The sequence below is a fragment of the Salvelinus sp. IW2-2015 genome, unplaced genomic scaffold, assembly GCF_002910315.2.
Source record: "Salvelinus sp. IW2-2015 unplaced genomic scaffold, ASM291031v2 Un_scaffold1325, whole genome shotgun sequence".
NCBI lineage: Eukaryota > Metazoa > Chordata > Actinopteri > Salmoniformes > Salmonidae > Salvelinus > Salvelinus sp. IW2-2015.
Window position 1 is genome coordinate 173,396 of NW_019942843.1, and position 8,747 is coordinate 182,142.

Sequence of the window (8,747 nt, forward strand, 5' to 3'; positions counted from 1 at the left end):
TGCATGGCAAAGATGGACTTTGCAATTCATCTGATCACTCTTCATAACATTCTGGAGTATATGCAATTTGCCATCATACAAACTGAGGCAGCAGACTTCGAAAATTTATATTTGTGTCCTTCTCAAAACTTTTGGCCACGACTGTACACTCAAACACTCGTCACTTTCATTCCAAATAACATTTTAAAGAAGTAATTGTGGTGTGTTACCACTAGAATACACATACTTTAAAATACTATGGATCAGAGACGTTGGAGTGTAAATACACATTGCATTTGGAAAGTATTCAGATCCCTTGACTTTTTCCACATTTTGTTATGTTACAGCCTTATTCGAAAATGGATTACATCCCAAAAAATCCTCAGCAATCTACACAGAATACCCCAAAATGTGAAAGCGAAAAACAGGATTTTATGCTAATTCATGTATTTTTAATTTACAGAAATACCTTATTAACATGAATATTCCTTTGCTATGATGCTCAAAATTGAGCTCAGGTGCATCCTGTTTCTATTGATAATCCTTGAGATGTTTCTACAACTTGTTGGGAGTCCACCTGTGGTAAATTTAATTGATTGGACATGATTTGGAAAGGCACATACCTGTCTATATAATGTACATGTCAGAGAAAAAACCAAGCCATGAGGTCGAAGGAATTGTCCTTAGAGCGCCGAGACAGGACTGTGTCGAGGCACCGATCTGGGGAAAGATGTAAACATTGTTTTGCAACATTGAAGGTCCCCAAGAACACAGCGGCCTCCATCATTCTTAAATGGAAGAAGTTTGGAACCACCAAGACTCTTCCTAGAAGTGGCTGCTCTGCCAAACTGAGCAATCAGGGGAGAAGGGCCTTGGTCATGGAGGTGATCAAGAACATGATGGTCACTCTGACAGAGCTCCAGAGGTCCTCTGTGGAGATGGGAGAACCTTCCAGAAGGACAACCATATCTGCAGCACTCCACCAATCAGGCTTTTATGGTGGAGTGGCCAGACGGAAGCCACTCCTTAGTAAAACGCACATGACAGGCCGCTTGGAGTTTGGGCATCTAAAGACTCTCAGACCATGATGAAACCAAGATTAAACTCTTTGGCCTGAATGGCAAGCGTCACATCTGGAGGAAACATGGCACCATCCCTACGGTGAAGAATGGTGATGGCAGAATCATGCTTTGGGAATGTTTTTCAGCAGCAGGGAATAGGAAACTAGTCAGGATCGAAGCAAATATGAACAGAGCAAAGTACAGAGAGATCCTTGATGAAAACCTGCTCCAGAGCGCTCAGGACCTCAGATTGGGGCGAAGGTTCATCTTCCAACAGGACAACGACCCTAAGCACACAGCCAAGACAACGCAGGAGTGGCTTCTGGTCAAGTCTCTGAATGACCTTGAGTGGCCCAGCCAGAGGCCGGACTTGAACCCGATCGAACATCTCTGGAGAAACCTGAAATAGCTGTGCAGCAACGCTTCCCATCCAACCTGACAGAGCTTGAGAGGATCTGCAGAGAAGAGTGGGAGAAACTCCCCAAATACAGGTGTGCCAAGCTTGTAGCAAAATACCCAAGAAGACTCAAGGCTGTAATCGCTGCCAAAGATCCTTCAACAAAGTACTGAGTAAAGGGTCTGAATACTTATGTAAATGTCATATTTCAGTTTTTTGTATTTCTAATAATTTGCAAAACGTTTTTCTTGCTTCTGTGTCACTCTATCGCGGACTGTTTGTGTGTAGCATTCTGAGGGGGGGGGGGGACTAATTTAAATCATTTTAAGAAATAAAGGGCGTACACCTAACAAAATGTGTAAAAGGTTCAAGGGGGTCTGGAAGTTACGTCTTTCCGAAGGCTCGTCATAGAATGTCAACATAGGAAAAGGTCGCGTATCACCCGCGTGTCATTGTGCCCGTGTGCTGTGCTAAAACTGTTCCAGGTTCATGAAAGAAAATACCATCATAATGGTCTTAGAGGTCCTTAGAAAGGCCAGAGAGATGGTCAGAGACAGAACTATCCAGTGAGGAGACAATATGTGGGGTTCATATGTGACCTGAGCAGCGAAAAACTCAAGAGCCCTATCCCTAGGTAAGCCTATATCGTTGATCATGTCTCATAGCAAAAACTCCTGTCCCTCCTCACACAACCACTCAAGCTGTGATCACAGAGGCACTAGTTTAAGGGTTTGGGACAAACTAAAACTCCATCAAGTGAATGAATCTTCCCACTGTAAATGTGTTGTCAGATAGTGGATCTTTCCCCACTTTGGTCCCTCTGTGTATCAGCTGCGATCTGCATATGTGGGAAATCTACCTCACCCTGGCCTGCTAAATCTGCCGCACGGGTGCATTTGTTTTATGTGCTCTGCCTGCAGAGAGAATAGTTTTTGTTTGAAAAAAATGCTTCTCTCTTCTCTCTGCTCTTCTCTCTCTTCCTAGCTCTCCGCTTCTCTCATCTGGATCCGGCGAATGGCCGGGCATTCGCGTCTTCTCTCTCTCTCTCTCTCTCTCTCTCTCTCGATCCTTCTCCTCTCATCTCGTCTCTCAGTCTCTCTCGTCTCTCTCTCTCCTCTTCTGCTCTCTCTCTCTCTCGTCTCTCTCTCTGTCTCTCTCTCTGCTCTGCTCTCTCTCTCATCTCCTCCTCTTCGTCTCTCTTCTACCTCGTGGGGGGCTCTTCTCTCTCTCTCTCCTCTCTCTCTCCTCTCTCTCTTCTCCGCTCTCTCTCTCTTCCCTCCCCCCCCCTTTCTCTCTCCTCACACTTTCAAAACAACTCTCTCTTAAGGCTCACACTCCTCTCTATCTCCCCTCTTTCTAAGATACGCTTGCTTCAGGGAATTTATTGAGAATGGTAGCAGACTGTATTACCACCAGGTATAGACAACCTTGATGGGAAAATATTTAGAATGGTAGCAGACTGTATTGCCATGTCTTTAACCAAAGCCTAAAGGAGTGTATGTGTTCACAGGCGTGGAAGAAAGTTAAAGTCATTCCACTTCCTAAAAATAGTAAAGCATGCTTTACTGGCTCCAACAGCCGACAAATCAGATGGATTCCTGTTCTTAGTAAACTGATGGAGAGAAAGGAAAGGGAAAGGGGAATACCTAGTCAGTTGTACAACTGAATGCCTTCAATTGAAATGTGTCTTCCCCATTTAACCCAACCCCTCTGAATCAGAGAGGTGCGGGAAGGGGGTGCCTTAATCGACATCCATGTCTTCGGCGCTGGGGAACAGTGGGTTAATTGCCTTGCTCAGGGGCAGAACGACAGATTTTTACCTCGTCAGCTCAGGGATTTGATCCAGCAACCTTTCGGTTACTGGCCCAATGCTCTAAGAACTGTGATTGAACAAATGCAATGCCATTTTTAAAAGAACACGTTAACTGTTGACTTTTAGCATGCATATAGGGAAGGGCACTCAACTTGTACCGCACTGACTCAGATTGACAGATTGGCTAAAATAAATGCATAATAAGATGATTGTTGGAGCTGTGTTAGATTTCGGTGCAGCCTTTGATGTTATTGATCACAAATTGCTATTGAAAAATGGCTTTACATCACCTGCCATCACATGGCTGGAGAGTTACTTACTCCAAAAGAACCCAGAGAGTGTTCTCCAATGGACGCTTCTCTAACATCAGATGATAGTTGGAGCTGTGTTAGAGTTCAGTGCATACATCAGATAAGTACAGTGTGGTGTCCCTCAGGGCAGTTGCCTTGGGCCGTTACCCTTCTCTATTATTGCGAATGATTTGCCACTTGTCTTACAAGAAGCTAAAATTATAATGTATGCTGATGATTGCACACTCTACACATCAGTACCTACAGCCAGTGAGCTCACGGATAATCTTAGCAAGGAGTTTACAGTCAGTGTCGGAATGGGTAATTAACAGTAAAGTAGTCTTAAAAACATCTAAAACCAGAAGCATTGTGTATTTGGTTGAAATATTCATTGTTATTGTGTATTTTATTCAGTTTTTTTTATTGTGTTACTATTTTCTTTTTATCTATTTGTACATTTTATACTTTTTAACTGCATTGTTGGTTAAGGGCTCGTAAGTAACCTTTTCACTGTAAAGTCTACACTTGTTGTATTCGGCGCATGTGACAAATAACATTTGATTTGTTCTAAACATTCTCTAAGACCTGAACCTCTACTGGAGTTGTATATAAAGGGTGTGACCATTGAGGAAGTTGAGGAAGCTAAACTCCTAGGATTAACATCGGATGGTCAGTTATCAAGTCATAGCGACAAAGTTGTTTTGAAGATGGGTAGAAGTACTGTATGTCTGTTATAAAAAGATGTTCTGCGTTGTTGACACAAACATCAACTGTACTAGTTGTTCAGGCTCTGGTTTTGTCCCATACCGATAACTGGGGTATTGTCCCATGCCGATAACTGGGGTATTGTCCCATGCCGATAACTGGGGTATTGTCCCATGCCGATAACTGGGGTATTGTCCCATGCCGGATAACTGGGTATTGTCCCATGCCGATAACTGGGGTATTGTCCCATGCCGATAAACTGGGGTATTGTTCCCATGCCGATAACTGGGGTATTGTCCATGCCGGAGTTATCCATGGGGTATTGTCCCATGCCGAGGTATTGCCCCTGGGGTATTGGTACTCCCCCATACTGATTACATTACATTTACATTTAAGTCAATTTAGCAGACGCTCTTATCCAGAAGCGACTTACAAGCACATACATTCATACTTTTTTTTTTTGTACTGGCCCCCCGTGGGAATCGAACCCACAACCCTGGCGTTGCAAGCGCCATGCTCTACCAGCTGAGCCACACGGGGCCCATGTGGATTACTGTCCGGTAGGATTACTGTCCGGTAATATGGTCAGGTGCAGGAAAGAAAGACCTATAGCAAAGCTGCAGCTTGGCCCATAAACACACATGACTAATATCAACAACATGCATGATAATCCTTCCTGTTTGGCCCTGTCCTGGGGTAATCAATCACAGGAGACACATTGTCTCCTGACCCCCCCTGTCTCAGCCTCCAGTATTTATGCTGCAGTAGTTTGTGTCGGGGGCTAGGGCCAGTTTATTATATCTGGAGTACTTCTCCGTCTTATCTGGTGTCCTGTGTGAATTTAAGTTGCTCTCTCTAATTCTCTCTTTCTCTCTTTTTTTCTCTCTCTCGGGGACCTGAGCCCTAGGACCATGCCTCAGGACGACCTGGCCTGATGACTCCTTGCTGTCCCCAGTCCACTGGCCTGCTGCTGGTCCAGTTTCAACTATTTCTGCCTGCGGCTATGGAACCCTGACCTGTTCACCGGACGTGCTACCTGTCCCAGACCTGCTGTTTTCAACTCTCTAGAGACCGCAGGAGCGGTAGAGATACTCTTAATGATCGGCTATGAAAAGCCAACTGACATTTACTCCTGAGGTGCTGAACCTTGCTGCACCCTCGACAACTACTGTGATTATTATTATCTGACCATGCTGGTCATTTAAGAACATTTGAACATCTTGGACATGTTCTGTTATAATCTCCACCCGGCACAGCCAGAAGAGGACAGGCCACCCCTCATATCCTGGTTCCTCTCTAGGTTTCTTCCTAGGTTTTGGCCTTTCTAGGGAGTTTTTCCTAGCCACCGTGCTTCTACACCTGCATTGCTTGCTGTTTGGGGTTTTAGGCTGGGTTTCTTTACAGCACTTTGAGATATCAGCTGATGTACGAAGGGCTATATAAATAAATTTGATTTGAAAATTTGATTTTGATAGTCTTTCATGGTTGAGGAGAAATTGACTACTTCTCTTCTAGTCTTTTTAAGAAACATTTCTGTGTTGAAAATGCCTAACCACTTGTATAATCTATTTGCATGACACTTCAAACAGACACACCCCATCAGACACACCACTATGGGTTTCTTCAGTCTACCCAAACCAAAAATAAATGCTGTACGTTGCTCACTTAAATATAGAGCCATGTCATCATTGAATGCTCTGCCACCAGAGGTTACTTAGGCAAAAAGCAATTTTAGCTTAAAAAAAAAACAGATAAAAAAAAACAGATTGTATCACAGCGCCTCTTCTCTTCTAAAGATCAAATGTAACTGTATATAAGAACATGTATACGTATATATGAATAGTATGTAAATAGTATTTTTGTTGTCTCTTGGTGTCTTTCCAATAAATAACCCTTATCTTTTTTTATATTTTATTTCAATGTAAAATCTTATATTGTTCTTGTCTATAACTGTTCTGTACTTTGTCATGTACTTGTACGTTTTATGTGGACCCCAGGAAGAGTAGCTGCTGCATGTACAGTAGCTAATGGAAATCCTAAGAAAAAGAAACTAAACTGCCCTGGGCTGGGCCACCTCATAAAGGCAGAGGAGAGCTCTCTTGCTTATTATTAGTATGTATAACGGCCACGTGTTTGATCGAGTGTGGCTCCTGGCTGCAGTCTGGGTCCGCTTCCTTCCTCTGTACTTTATATTTGATTAATTAGATTCATTTGGTTTGATTTGTATTTGTACTCTACCTACAGGCACTCTCAACTTTCAACTCATGACAGGTGAGACTGAGACGGAGTCACAGGGCGAAGCAAGAGCTGCACGGACATCTAGTGGAAAAATGTGGTATCGCAGTATGGGTGGATGAACATCTAATTAAATTCAGTAAGCAATATAATGGTGTGAATCACCCACCGTGGTATAATTGCAATGAAAGTGCTGTGTTTACAATCATAGCTGCTTTTCATGATCATGAATAATCATTACTTGGCAGTGTTAATTTAACACAGAGCCATAGGTTGGGCACTAGTCCTATTTAAATCAGTGATGATTTGTCCATTATAATGACTGAACAAATGACTGCTAGGATTTTATGTGGGATAAGTCTTTCAGTGGCTTAAAATGCCCATGCACTGGCCCATGTCCCACTTTCTCTATTAGTACACTATGTTCTCTTTGTTTGAAAGATTACAATACATTTGAAAATGGGGATGACCGGTGGTTAGTGTAAGTTGTGTCTTTGTCTCTCTGCCTCTGTCTCTGCCTCTCTGTCTCTATCTATGTCTGTCTTTCTCTCTGTCTCTGTCTTTCTCTCTGTCTCTGTCTTTCTCTCTGTCTCTGTCTTTGTCTATCTGTCGCTGTCTCTATGTCTCTGTACCTATGTGTCTGTCTGTGTCTCTCTGCCTCTCTGTCTCGGTCTCCATGTCTCTGCCTCTCTGTCTCTGTCTCCATGTCTCGGTCTCCATGTCTCGGTCTCCATGTCTCTGTCTCCATGTCTCTGTCTCCATGTCTCGGTCTCCATGTCTCTGCCTCTCTGTCTCTGTCTCCATGTCTCTGTCTCCATGTCTCTGTCTCTCTCTGCCTGTCTTGTCTGTCTCTCAAGTCTATCTGTCTCTAACTCTCTGTCTCTGTACTCCACATGTCTCGCTGTCATCCATGGTCAATCTGTCGCTCCATGTCTCCAATGATCCTCCATGATCCTCCATTGTCTCACATGATCACTCCTATGTCTCTCTGTTCTCCTCTCTCGCTCTCTGTCAATGCTCCTGTTCTCCTCGTCTCTGGTACTGTCTCTGTCTCTCTGCCTCTTTCTGTCTCTCTGTCTCTCTGGTCCCTCTCTGTCTCTCTGTCTATGTCTCTCCTGTCTCTCTGTCTCTCTTCTCTCTGTTCTCTGTCCTCTTGTCTCTCTGCCTACTGCTCTGCTCTGCCTCCTGTCTTCTGTCCTGCCATGTCCTCTGTCTCCATGTCTCTGTCTCTGTCTTGTCTCTTCTTGTCTCTGTCTCTGTCTCTTGTCTCTGTCTACATGCTTCTGTCTCAATGTCTCTGTATCTCCACCTGTCTAGTGTCGCTGTCTCTAATGTCTCTGTGCTCTATGTCTCTTGTACTCTAACGTATTCTGTCTCATGTCTCTGGATCTCATGTCGCTCTGTTTCGTCTTATGTTTACTGTCTCTATGTCTCCTGTCTATAATGTCTCTGTCTATAGTCCTCTGGTCTATACTGCTCCCATCTGTCCTCCATGTCTCTGTCTCCATGTCTCTGTCTCCATGTCTCTGTCTCCACTCGTTTCTGTCTCCATTGTTTCTGCCCTCTATGTTATGTCCTCCATGTCTCTGCCTCTGTCCTGTCGCGTTCCATGTCGTCTGTCTCATGTCTCTGTCTCCTGTCCTCTGTCTGCTGTCTCTGTCTCCATTCTGCTCCTCTGCTGTCGTCCTGTCTCCTCATCCGTCTCTTACTTCTGTCGCCTGTCTCCCATGTCTCTGTGTCTCTATGGTTTCTGTTCTCTATATCACTGTCTCTCATGTTTCTGTCTCTATGTTTCTGTCTCTGTCTCTATGTCTCTGTCTCTAGTCTCTGTCTCTATGTCTCTGTCATGCCATGTTTTCTGTCTCTATGTTTCTGTCTCTATGTTTCTGTCTCTATTTGTTTCTGTCTTTGTCTCTATGTCTCTGTCTCATGTCTCTGTCTCCATGTATTCTGTGTCTCTATGTTTCTGTCTCTATGTTTCTGTCTCTATGTTTCTGTCTCTATGTTTCTCTGTCTCTATGTTCTGTCTCTGTCTCTGTCTCTGTCTCTATGTCTCTTCTCGTTCTCCTGTTTCTGTCTCTATGTTTTTGTCTCTATGTTCTGTTCTTGTCTCTGTCTCTCTGTCTCTGTCTCTATGTCTCTGTCTCTATGTTTCTGTCTCTATGTCTCTGTCTCTATTTCTGTCTCTATGTTTTCTGTCTCTATGTTTCTGTCTCTATGTTCTCTGTCTCTATGTTTCTGTCTCTATGTTTCTGTCTCTGTCTCTG

At 43.8% G+C, this 8,747-nt stretch overlaps 1 non-coding gene across 1 annotated transcript; it reads right to left on the reverse strand.

Moving 5' to 3' along the window:
• Positions 1-4,711: 4,711 nt before the first annotated feature.
• On the reverse strand, positions 4,712-4,787 carry trnaa-ugc (transfer RNA alanine (anticodon UGC)). The gene has a single exon. It is a non-coding gene; the product is annotated as a tRNA-Ala (tRNA).
• Positions 4,788-8,747: the final 3,960 nt, after the last annotated feature.